Below are 12021 nucleotides of genomic sequence, written 5' to 3'. Positions count from 1 at the left end.
TTGCCTTGTTTATTTGCAGAGAGGGTGTTCTGTGTCTGGTATTTCATTCCTGTTCTTCAGCCCCTGCCCTAGGCTGTGGTACCTGACTAAGGAGAGGTTGTTTGCAGGGTAGAGCATCTTGTAAAGGGCATTTTAAAAGCACTTTGTGCTTCAGAGTTGATTTATAGCTTGTCTGCACTGGCAGGCTTTCATAGAATATTTTTGTGTTAAACTTTTTTCTGGGTAATTAACCTACTATAACTATGTCCACATCCTTGGCTTCATCCTTCTTCTTGTCCAAATAATTTTTTCAACCACAGGTGAGCCGTGGGAAGGCACTGCATGGAGCACTGCATCCTCACTGAGGTCCATGTTGTGCAGCTCTGCTGTTAAGTGATCTCTTATTCAGGGAAAATGATCTCTTATTCAGGGAGGCTCTGGAAAAATGAGTCCCTCCTTGCAGTACTAGTTGCCAAATGTTGCTGCTTGCTCCTTGCCTTTCTTCAGCTCTGCTGTATGGCTTTTGGATACTTTGTCTGTGACAGAGAAGCTCTGAAACAGTGCATTGCTGCATAAGAAAATTATGAGTTTGGCTTGACATTGTATGAAATCATTGTCTCCCTCATCCTCTCTTGCCTTTTGAACACTTCTCATTTACTATTTAAAGCTGAGCTTTCTGCTTGCTGCTTGTGCTGTTACCGTATCTCATTGTTTGCTGGTGCTGCTGAACTCTTCTTTGGCCAACCCAGAACTGTAGAGGGGAGTCCAGCTGATACAGCTCCTCTCTCTAAAAGATCCAGACCTGCTTCTCACTGACCACATCTTTCATGCCAAAGGCACTCAGGATTATTCCATCTCTTTGTGAAGATACCTGTGTTGATGAGAGGTGAGCTGACACCAACTTTTCATACCATGGCCCCCAGCTGATTTAACCTGAAGAAAGAGCTCTCTCCTTCAGGAAGAAGAAGATGCAGTATCTAAAGTAGATAGCTTTAGATCCAGTTGCTTCAAGTCACTTAATTTAGAAGCATAGGCACAGGACAGAATCCTTAACCTGTCTATTTTGCAGTAGTTAGGCTCCCAAAGGAGACATAAGGCTGCCTGTAAGGCACCTTCAGCTTCATAAGGATTAATACTGGGAATGCAGGTTTTACCTCTGTGCAGGGTAGTACACTATGATGAGAGAACCTGGGTTTGCTGTTGAAAGCTCCTTGCTGTGTTTCTGCCTTTTCCAGTTTCAATATTTTATTTTAGTGGTTCAGAACTGCCTGGCAGGTGTTGCTCCCCCACCATGGTAACTGCAGTAAAGTTTTGGTAAGCTTAAAATCCTTTCCTACAAGCAACCAAGATTTTATAAAGCAGGGGAAAGAAAACTCACCCAAATGCTAGTAAATCATGTAAGTTGCAGTATGTTAAAGACCATTAAGTGTGTCTTTGTATTTCCCCTAGTGATTTTTTATACTTCTCTGGAACTGTGTGTCCAAGAGTAAGCAAACAGATTTTGAACTTTGGCTCATCTTTGTGTACCATTTTCATGGTGACAAGTAATTGCTTTTCTTGTTCCTTCAGTTCCTTCTGATTCTTCTTTTCTCAGATGTCCTGTATCCAGCTGTGAGTTCTGTTTTGCCTTTATGTATCACACTGTTGTCTAGAGCCTGCCATGTGCTTTGTAAATATTCTTCATGTCTTTCATTATTGAGGTGAGAGAGAAAAAGGTTTCCTTCATGTAAAACTGTCATTGACTACTGAGGCTTCTTCCCTATCTGAAACCCATTTTAGTTTTATTAGTCTCAATTGTTTTTTTCCTGTTCTGTGAAGTTCTGGAACAAGAGTCCTGAGATTGCTTTGAGAAGTGTGTGGTTCCCTGAGGAGATCTTTCAGGGTTGCTCTGGCCTAGTGTTGCCCTTGGAGATGGGGTAACTATGATATGATGAGTCATTATGCAAAACAGATATTACTCCCTTGAGTAATTTCCCCTTTATTCTTTCCATAAACTGCCTCATGAAAACAGTGCTTTTTTCAGCAAACTAAAGGCAAAACAAAATAAATATTCCCTTTTTGTTTCAGGATTTTTAGGTAGTCCGTGGTATATTCCTTAGTTATCTTGTGAAAGTCAGAAATATTGAATTAAAAAGTCACAACAACGTATTCAAGTAGTGTCAAATAAATAAATAAGGAGACCAGCTATTAGAAAAGCCTTAGATCCAAAATTAGTCTAGACCTGTAAAGAAGACAGGCTCAGGATGAGCATGGAGCTCTGTTTGATGGACTGAATGGTAATGATGAGGGATAATGTGGACAAGATGTTTACATTTCTACACTTTCCCCAGCCTTTCATGTGCTTCCTCTTCCATCATCTTATGTTTTCAAGAAACTAACCTACAGCTGGCTAGTGCTTAGACAGCACAGAGTTTTTTTCTGCTTGGAGCTAGCTGACCTTTAAAGTTCCTTTTAACCCAAAGGTGGCCTTGAATACCTTCAGGTCCATAGATGGTCTTGACTCTGATCTTCTCTCTCAGTGTGTGTTTCTTCATTTCCCCAGTCCCTGCCTGCAGCTCAGGCAGTGTGGGTGGAGCACCTGTGACTGAAGACTGGGGCAAAAAAGTCATTGAGTATCTTAATGTTCTCCATATCCCAAGTAAATGGGTTTCCCATTTCCTTCTGGATGGGGCCAACATTTTCACAAGTCTTCCCTGTTGTCACAGAAGTACCTATAGAAGCATTTCGTGTTGCCCTTGATGTCCTTGGCCAGATTTAGTTCTATCAGCACTTCAGCTTTCCTAACCTGATTTGGGATGTCACTCATCTGGTCCTAATCTCATGCTTTTAAACTTTTTTTTAGTGGTTTGATCGTTTTTGCCTCGTTTCTCAGGCTGATGGTGCATTGTGCCTCTCAGCCAGCTCTCATTACAGATCATTCATTGCAGCATGAGCCATTTGGTCAGCTAGTCAAGCCAAAGTTGCTGTATGCTTCATTTGCAGAAATATAGTAGGAATTTAGCAGTTTAATAAAACTCTTAATGGAGCTCATTGCCTGACTGATCTACAAAGTGACCTTGGATAAGTCATTCAGTTCTTCTGTGTGCTTGTACCTTTACCATCCTCACCTTCACCACACCTCTTTGGGCTGTAAATATTCAGCACTGAACCAGTTTTAGGCTTTCACAAGGGAAATTATTTGGTCAGGCTATTTAAACATAGCAAAAGTCATGCATATATTCTGACATAATATCCTAGCAGGCTCGGGAGATAACTTCCAAGGGTATGTTTTGTGTGCTAAACTTTCCAGAGCTAGCGGGTTGGAGTAGTGAAGTGTTACTCTACCGCTTCAAAATTATTATAAATACATAAAGTTAATATAAAATGAAAAAAAAGCTTAAGCTGAGGCAATGGGACAGAAGCCCCAGTTGCATTGCAGAGGGAAGTGCACTGTAAACTTCACATTCAGATCGTATCAACTCAATTACATGTATGCAGCAATCTTGTCATTGTAAGAATCTTCTTGAAAGGTAGAAACTGAAACTCTAGGGCTAAAAACATGAAATCAATAGGCACAGCTACATCTACTTAAAAAAAATTGTATTGATTTGCAGATAACAACAGCAGTTCATTCTTGCAGGATTACATGCCACTTCCTGTCATAAAGATTACTTCAATATGTATTGCATCTGAGATGGAGACTGTAGGGATAAAACTGCTTTGCTTTAATGAATAGTCATTTTACTCTGTGCATTAAAATGAGATATATTCCTTTAAATTTGTCTCCAGGGATTATTTTGATTTCATGGGCAAACTCTGTGTTACCAAAGACTCTAGAACACTATTAAACTTTTAAATAGTCTTAGATTGCCTTGTTTTTGCAAGTGCTTGAACTCATCCTCTCTTTGATAGCAACTAATTAAGCAAAATATCGTGCTCTTTCTGGTCTCCTCCACATCCTTGATTAGAGGGTTAACACCATGTTATCTTGGATATTAGATGTTCTTTGCTAAACCCTGAGTGCCTACCGGCATCTGACTCTCTGTGCTTTGGAACAAATTTCTGTCGCCTTCTGGGGTTTAAGTTCTCTGTTCTGATCATGGTGGTCTCCCATTGAGCAGCTTTTTTCTTTTTTTTTATTCTGGTGCAGTGATTCATTTGAAGCCTTATTCTCATTACACATAGGTGATTTTATCTTTGTGTGTTAAAGTAACTCTTTTCAACTTTTTCTAGGTAATCTGGCTTCCCAGAAATCTTCTGCTAAATGCAAGGGTTTGCTGTCCTGTTTACTGACTGTTACACCTGAGGCTGATTTTGATACAGATTGTGGATATCACAGGGTAAGTGTGCAGATGTCTCTTTTTTTTTTTTTTTCTTTTTTTGTGGCTTTTCTTTCATGGTCTCTTCCTTGCTTACACAAACACATTTTGGGCATTGCTCTCCCTTTCAGTGGCTGCAGCAAGTTCCTATTGCAGCACATGCAATTGAGCATCTGTGTTAGAATAGAAAAATATTGTAATATGATAAATGCTAATGCTGTAAACCTGATCAGAAGTATTTTAATTTGGTGGTGAGCTCCAAGAGAAAGCAAAGTTTTTTGTGTGTATAGGCCTAGACTCATGAGGCCATATCTTATAAAACTGTAAAAAGCTGTAAGAGGCTTATTTGGGTGTAGTGGACTTTGAGTTTTAAGCTGATAAAAGTGAATGTATTTTTATATTGCAAATGAAACATTCTTCATAATGTACATAGTTAAAATATCTGTGAAGTTTGCAAGATTGAGTTCAAATATTTGGAAAAGGGAGATTAAAGGTTAGTTGGTTTCTTGGGGGCATGGGAAGGGAAAAGAAAGAACTGATTCCCTCTCTTATCCAAATCTACTATGCACATTACACTAGAAACTTAAATACTTGACTTCATTGTTGAATGACTCTTGTGGAATTTTTCACCTCCTGCCCATGGAAGTAAAGTTTAATTTTGTGCACAGAGATTTGATTTTTCTTTTTCTTCTTCCTCAGTCTTGATCCTGCCTGCTGTTTTTCTTGCTTAGTCCCTTTTCTAGCTTCTTTTTGCACTTCTCTGTTTTTTCATTAAAGAGCTAATCCTGTGCTTTTATGCTGTTTCTTGTCCTCTTGTCCTTCTTCGACCAGCTTTCCGGCTTCTTCCATCCAGATATGTAACTTTTTTGGGATAATTCAGGCTGGAAAACACCTGTGCAGTTGTCTAGTCCAGCCTCCTGCTCAGAGCAACATCACTTTTAAAGCAGGTTCCTGGGGACCTTATACAGTTGGGTTTTGAATATCTCCAAGGATGCAGACTCCAAAACGTTGTTAGACCCCTGTTACCATGTTTCACCACCTTATGAAGGATATTTTCTTCATTTATAACTTGAATTTTTGTTGTTGCAGCTTCTTTGTTCTTGTCACATCACTGCCCTTTCAAGAATAGGCTCACTCTGTTCTCTTTGTACCTTTCCTTTGGGGAATCAGAAAACACAGTGAGATCTGGGGGAGACCTCTGTTCTAGACACCACTGTCCTCCACTGGACTTTCTCCAGTAGGTCAAAGCCTTCTTGTTCTGGAGGGCTCACAAATCCTGCAGGAAAGGGAAGGATTGCTTCCCTGGGCCTGCTGGCTGTGCTCTCACCAGCGCAGCTCAGAATGGAGACACTTGGGTTTGTTCCAAGGGCATGTTGCTGGCTCACATTGTACCTACTGTCTGTCAAGACCACTAAGTCCCATATTATTTTTTATATTTTCAGTTTATTTAATCTTTCTCATACACTGTCATGCATTCCTTACTTCCAGCATTTGCACTTTCTTCACAGGATTCCTTATTGAACACCTCAGTATCCCCAGTGCATCTTCATCACAATGTTTCTGGCAACCTCTTCCCAAAAATATCCGTGAGCTACACTTTGGAAATAGTAAAACACTCTTGGAAATTAGTTTATTTCCATGAGCAACTAGCTTAAAGCTTTCCATGTAGCTTTGATAATTTAAAATTCTTTTTCAATTCCTGTCATTAGTATATTCACAATAGATCAGGAAATTGTGTGTATGCTTGGCTGTGTACAAGTGTGCATGAGAGAATGTATTTAATGCTTTTTTTCTGTATTGTCAGTACATAGCCATAAATAGTTTGTATAATAATAATAATATGTATAAGAAACTTGCTGGAAATCAAGTCTGAGTTACTAACAAGACCTACTTTATATTCCTTCTTTATGTTTGTCCCTGCATGCATGTGTGTGATGCTACAAATTGCAGATGCCAACAACTGTAATTGTAGTGGTGGTTAAATCAAATGTTCTGCTCCTTTTCTTTTTTTGGTGGCACTCACGATGAGTAATGCATCTGCTTTTCCTGTGTTTTAATACAGCTTGTATGTTGGGAGATAGTCCAAGGAAGAAACTCTCAGGAATACAGTCTCAGCCTTAGCTTGACTTGATGATCAGATGGTTCTTGGGGAAAGGAGATGTAGTCCTGTGCTCCTGGAAGCTTTGCTATCTGATTCCCTAGGGGAAGGACCAAGAGGACAGCAGTAGTCCTGTGCTGAGTTCATCATTACTAGTTTGGCCGGGGTGGCTGGAGCTCCTGTACAAATCCCTCTGTTTGTATCTGCCAAGCATAACAAAAGAATGCACTGTTATGCAAGTGGAGCAAAGAGGGTTAAACATACTAAGTCGGGGAAAAAAATTGAACAGAAAATGAGAGAAGTGGGAAGGAAAAAAAAATGTACAGAAAGGAGGATAAAGACTTTCAACAAAGAGTGTTGGTTTTAATTCAGAAAAGTGTTGTCCAACTCATGAAGAAGTAGTTACATTAGTGCAGCTCATACGGTGATGAGTGACAGTTTAATTCACTTTCTGTGGTGGGGAATGTCTAGTAAATCTGGCTTGTGATAAGTTGCCACATTGCCTAGTCACATCAGTATGAAGTGTCTGGGATAATCTTAGGCTGAATATCTGGTTACTGCAAAGTGATTCTGTTGGGCTGTGGGATGCCCATGAGCGTTTCTGCCATGGTGGCTGTGATCTGGTTATATAACATATATGTAACAAAAGAATTAAAAACTAGTAATTTGGAAATGAGAAGCCAGCTGTGTCCAGGCTTTCTCTTGGAGTCTTCTGTTGCATGAGAGAAATTGTTTGAAAAGGCTGTGAGTTTTAGGATGGACTCCCACTGTCTCCTTCTGGTAGTGAGCTGCACGTAGGAGTTGCACACTTGTCTGTCTCACCCATTTTTGGATATTCCTAGCTCAGCTGTTCCCCTTAAAAAGCCTTTTAACTCAATTTTTCTGAAGGATATAAATAGTATTTCTGCATGTTGACTGTAGCCTTGTATATCCTCACAGTCACGTGTGGTTGCAGTTTTTGTATTCCAGTTGAAGAAGTACTTAACCCCAGTGTTTTCTGGTTCAAACTGAATTAATTTTCACCATATGCAGCATCTCTTACAATAGTGCGGGTGGTGGGGAGGAATTTGAAATGATGTTGAGAGCTGTTTTGGTGATGAAGTTATTAAAATAACTGTGGGTCTCCCTGCACAGCAGACTGATTGTTTTTTTGGAGCATTTCTTAGGAGGAGAGGTCAGGAAGGTATGTAAACTCTAAGTGAGACTTCAATTGACCACGTGTGTTTAGGAGCTTGAGCACAGTGATCGTGTTTTGCTTTTCATTTTTCACAGTTTTCAAGTGGGTGAAAGCAAAGATTGGGATTTGTTCCCTTTTATCCCTTTCAGAAGAAGGAGCAAGCTAAATAAAGTAAAAAAAAAGTTAGTCACAGAAATCCAGGGTCACACTTCTTGGGTGAATTTGTGATAAGCTTTAGGATGCAGCAGAGAAACCAAACAGCAACCTCACTTGTCTTTGGGATGGTATTCAAAGAACAGTTCAGTTTGGGAATGACCTTGGAGAGATTATCTTGTCCAAGCTCCTGCTCAAATCAGGCAAACTGCAGAGGCAGGGCAGGTTGTTTCAGGCCTTTGTCCATGTCCAAGCAAGTCCTTTAATACCCCTGAGGATGAGGGCTCTGCAGCCTCCCCACACAGCCATTCTGCTGCTTAAGCACCTGCTCTCGAATTTTCTTCCTTATCCCTTTCCAGATTTTCCCTTGATGCAGCTTGCACCTGTTGCCTCTCTTCCTGCACACCCCGGGAAGATTCTGGCTCACCACATGCCCCACACCTTTAACCACCCACTAAATCATGACAAAGTGGAGATGTATGATAATAAAAAGCTCAAATCAGTGCTTCTCTAGCACCTGTGAATCGGGCAGTATTTTCTGAGTTTGCATGCATTTAACAACATCTGAGTTGGGGTATGGGGGGTTTTTGGTTTTTTGTTGGTTTTCTTTTGGGAGGCAGGGTTGTTTGTTTGTTTTGTTGTTGTGGAGGGTGTGGTTTGGGTGGGTTTTGGAGTGTTTTTGGTGGATTGGTGGTTTTTTGGTTTTTTTGGTTTGGTTTTATTTGTTTGTTTGTTTGGGTTTTTTGGGTTTTTTTTGTTTTTTTGTTTTTTTTTTGAAAGAGGACTCTGATTTTACTGTGCTGTTATGTCAGGGAGCAAGGTTGGAGTGAGGCATAGACAACACTCACTCTTAACATCTCTGTAGATGCCAAAACAAAAATACCTGTGTTCATTTCTGCCTATAGACAATACATGTCAAATAGACATGGATTTAGTCACAGAGCTTGGAGTTGGGTATGGTTCCCATTCCTGTCTCTTCCACATCTGTCTTAGTAATAGCTGTGCCTCAACTTCCATGCCTTGAAAATACAGATTATGCACTTTTATTCACAGGAATGCTACAAGTCCTGCAGTATCTTAAATGCTTTTAGTTACTTAGGAGAAAACTGCTATAAAAAGGTTAAAATATGTATTTTTATGGTATAAACTATATGTTTGTACTTGCACAGATTTATGTTAACTCTGTACTCTTTGTGAGCTGCTTTTAAACCTAAGAAGTGTTATTCTGTAATGCATTGTGTTACTGTAAAAATTGGATGCTTTTATCCAAATTATGTGTTGGAAATCAAAGGTGACACACACAGGGGTTGTTAGGATAGCCTTTTTTCACACAGAAGATTTGGAAGTAGAAAGAAAGCTTAGAAACTTGATTCTTTTAAAAAGTAAGTTCTTTTATAAAAGCAGTTAAGTATTCTTTCTGTCAGCTTTAATAATAATGAGCTTTTTGGTGCTGGGATGAACGATAATTGCAAATGGCAAAAAGTCATCAGAATGTTGTTGCTCTGATTACAGATTTTATTAATCGTAAAAGAAATGATTCACCTAGAAAGGCTCTTTTATAAGTACTCATTTATATGAAGATTTTCTGCCTAATTTATTTTGTTTAAAAGAAAACTTAAAAAACCACAAAACCCCACAAACAGGAACCTGCATAAATGTAGTCCTGTCCTTCAAAACCCTGATTATTTTGTCCTTCCTATCTAGTTTGGTTGAAATGTCATCTGTGTTCCTTCTTATCAGTGGCACCAGTCTTAATTTTGCCTTCTCTTCCTCAGAAATGTACGTGAAGCTTCTTGGAATTATTTCATAGTTGAGTACTGTGCATTTTCCCTGCATGAATTTCCTCCACTTGTAAAAAGGATGTTTATCTTTTATGAATGACTTCTTGGGTAGATGAGTTGTTTGGGCCTTTACATGTTTCTGATCTCATGATGTGTTGGGATTTGCAGATGTAAATTAAATTTTCATCTGTTTTCTCCCACTCCTTTTATGTTGTTTTCAACATGAGTCTTGAGTTAATAAAAAAATGGAACACATCCTTCACTGTAAGAATACAATTAATCAGTGAGCCTGTCCTGTGAGCTTAAGACAGGGTACATGCTAAAGTATCTCTTTAATTGGGGTTTTGGATGTAAACTCTTTGGGGTAATGGTGCAGCCTTTACATGTGCCTGCTAGAGGATTCATACAGAGAGCATTGCTATGGCATGAATATTCAACAGCTGCCTGTCCCTTATTCCTTATGCTGAAATATTAATGGAGCAGTGATTCTTCACCTAATCGTGCTGAGATCAGGTGCCTGTAAGTAATCCTACTGACAATATCCCAGTATCCTGCACACACCCCAGCCTTCTTGTGGGATCACAACTTCCTGGACCATGCTGAACACCAGTTGCTCTCAGTAAATCCACAACTGCTGTTGCTAAAATCATGATGGGCTCTGCTCCTGGCTGTGTGCCACCAGGTCACCCTTTCAGCCTGAGGAAGGACGATAGCTCCAAGGGGGCAATAAAGCTGCTACTCATCACAGCAAAAGAGAGTTCAGATGTGCAGACGGAGAAGCACTTTACTATAATGCCCATTGTGACAAATCTGTCTTTGAATTTTGCCCTATTGAGATCCTTCACCTGGCATTGTGATCACTTGGGCCTTTTCAGGATTGGGTTGCAGGAGAGTTTGTGGCAAATCCTCTAAGGAGGTGCAGAATTCCTGTGCCCTGCTATGCTTTCGGCTGTAACTTGAAAACAGAATTTCACAGGATTGATGTGGCAGACTTCTCAGTGTATTTTCTAAACTAATATTTAAAGTATGCCCCACTAATTTTGGTCTCAGAGTTGGCTGTTGAAAGTCTAATGTATTTTAACACAAAATTATGCAGGCTGAAGTGAAGTTGGGTATGGTAGTGGAGCAGATTCTTCTGTTTCATGTGTATTTGAAAGCTGAGAAAGCTTCTGCTGAAGTCAGACAACACTGGCTTGTCAAATTGCTCACGAACGAAAAGATTGCTCTTGGATGGAATTAATTTGCAGTATCTCATTTACTGTCTTAGTTTTGTCATGAATTTCCCCTACTCGGCAGTCTGAAATGCCAAGTGAAAAAGTGTTTCAGTGGGAGATAATATAATATATTAAGAAAATGTTATTGATCACAATATGCTTTTACTGGAAGATGACTTTTTCTGACCGGAACACCAGGGACTTTGCCTTGTTATAGTTGGAAAATGTATTGTAATATGCAAACAGGATTATTGTTAAGGTCACAGCAACTTTGTTTTTACATTCCACTTCCACTGGAAGCAAGCTTCTCCACAGCTAATGCTGTCAGCTGGGCTAGAGTGAGAACAATTTCGGTTTTGAACTTCCAAGCAAGAGATTGCAGCAAGTGTTCTTAGTTTTTGAAGTAGGGAATGAATACTGTTTTCCATGTCACCAAAGGTCAGGACTATAATTTGATAGGGATTACTGTAAGCATTTCATTATGATGATGGACTGCTTTGTGGTGGTTCTTTGTCATAATCAATTAATGTACATTTCCTCATCACACGTGTTTTATACATGCCTTACAGACAGAAAATGTTTCACATTTGGGTTTAGGGTGACTTCCATACACAAGGACTGTGAAGCACTTAATTTTTCTATGTAATGTGGGAAGATTAGCCATGTGGAAGGGTCCATGTTGCTCACAGGCGTCTTATGTGGGTCTATGGACATAATTGCTCTGCAAAGCATAAAGGCATAAATCTGTGATGGGGCGTCCAGTACAGGCAACTTCAGAACAAGGACACTTTTAAGCATGCTTGATTTAAAGAGGACTTCCACTGCATAAACAGTAACTCGGAGCCATTAAAATCCTGCTTGCAGTGAGGTTGCTTTCTGCTGAAGGGCTCAAAATTTCCCCTCAAGGGTAAGCATGCCATTAAGATGATAATTCTTTAAGTTATTTTGAGCTATTTCTAAGGAAACTCATCTAAAGAACATTCTGCAAAACTTTGCTCTTCCCCAAATCTTACCTCTGTGTGATACAAATTATAGTAGTAGCCATGATAATTTAGACTGGAAACACAAACTCTCTTGGAATAAATCAGGGATGGTTGCACTGCAAATACAAGAATGTTGTCTTTTCTGTGTTAGTTTTCCTTTTGCCCTGTTCCACTTGCAACGTATCCCTCCAGTGGTTTTCTCTGTTTTTGTTGCAATGAATCTCCACTTCAGTGAGTTTGAAGATACAAAGCTGTCTGCAGAAATTAATCTCTGGTACAGTAGTGGGTTGCTAACCTGCTCAAGGTTTCCACATGGCAAAATGATTTCTTCACTTTAA

The 12021-nt window shown here is 39.6% G+C and overlaps 1 protein-coding gene across 4 annotated transcripts in view; it reads left to right on the top strand.

Annotated features, from left to right (window-relative positions):
- KLHL29 (kelch like family member 29) overlaps positions 1 to 12021 on the top strand; it is a 387930-nt gene that overhangs the window by 61363 nt on the left and 314546 nt on the right. For 3 of the 4 annotated variants that reach the window (XM_038131381.1, XM_038131378.1, XM_038131379.1), the window contains exon 2: positions 4192 to 4298. The exons of the other annotated variant lie outside the window; for it this stretch is intronic. The gene's annotated coding sequence lies outside the window, so the exon portion shown is untranslated. The remainder of the gene's footprint in view (positions 1 to 4191; positions 4299 to 12021) is intronic. 4 annotated transcript variants of the gene reach the window in all.

This window comes from Motacilla alba, chromosome 3 (genome assembly GCF_015832195.1).
Source record: "Motacilla alba alba isolate MOTALB_02 chromosome 3, Motacilla_alba_V1.0_pri, whole genome shotgun sequence".
Classification (NCBI taxonomy): Eukaryota; Metazoa; Chordata; class Aves; order Passeriformes; family Motacillidae; genus Motacilla; species Motacilla alba.
The sequence above is the reverse complement of the archived record's forward strand: the minus strand, read 5'-3'. Positions and strand labels throughout refer to the sequence as shown.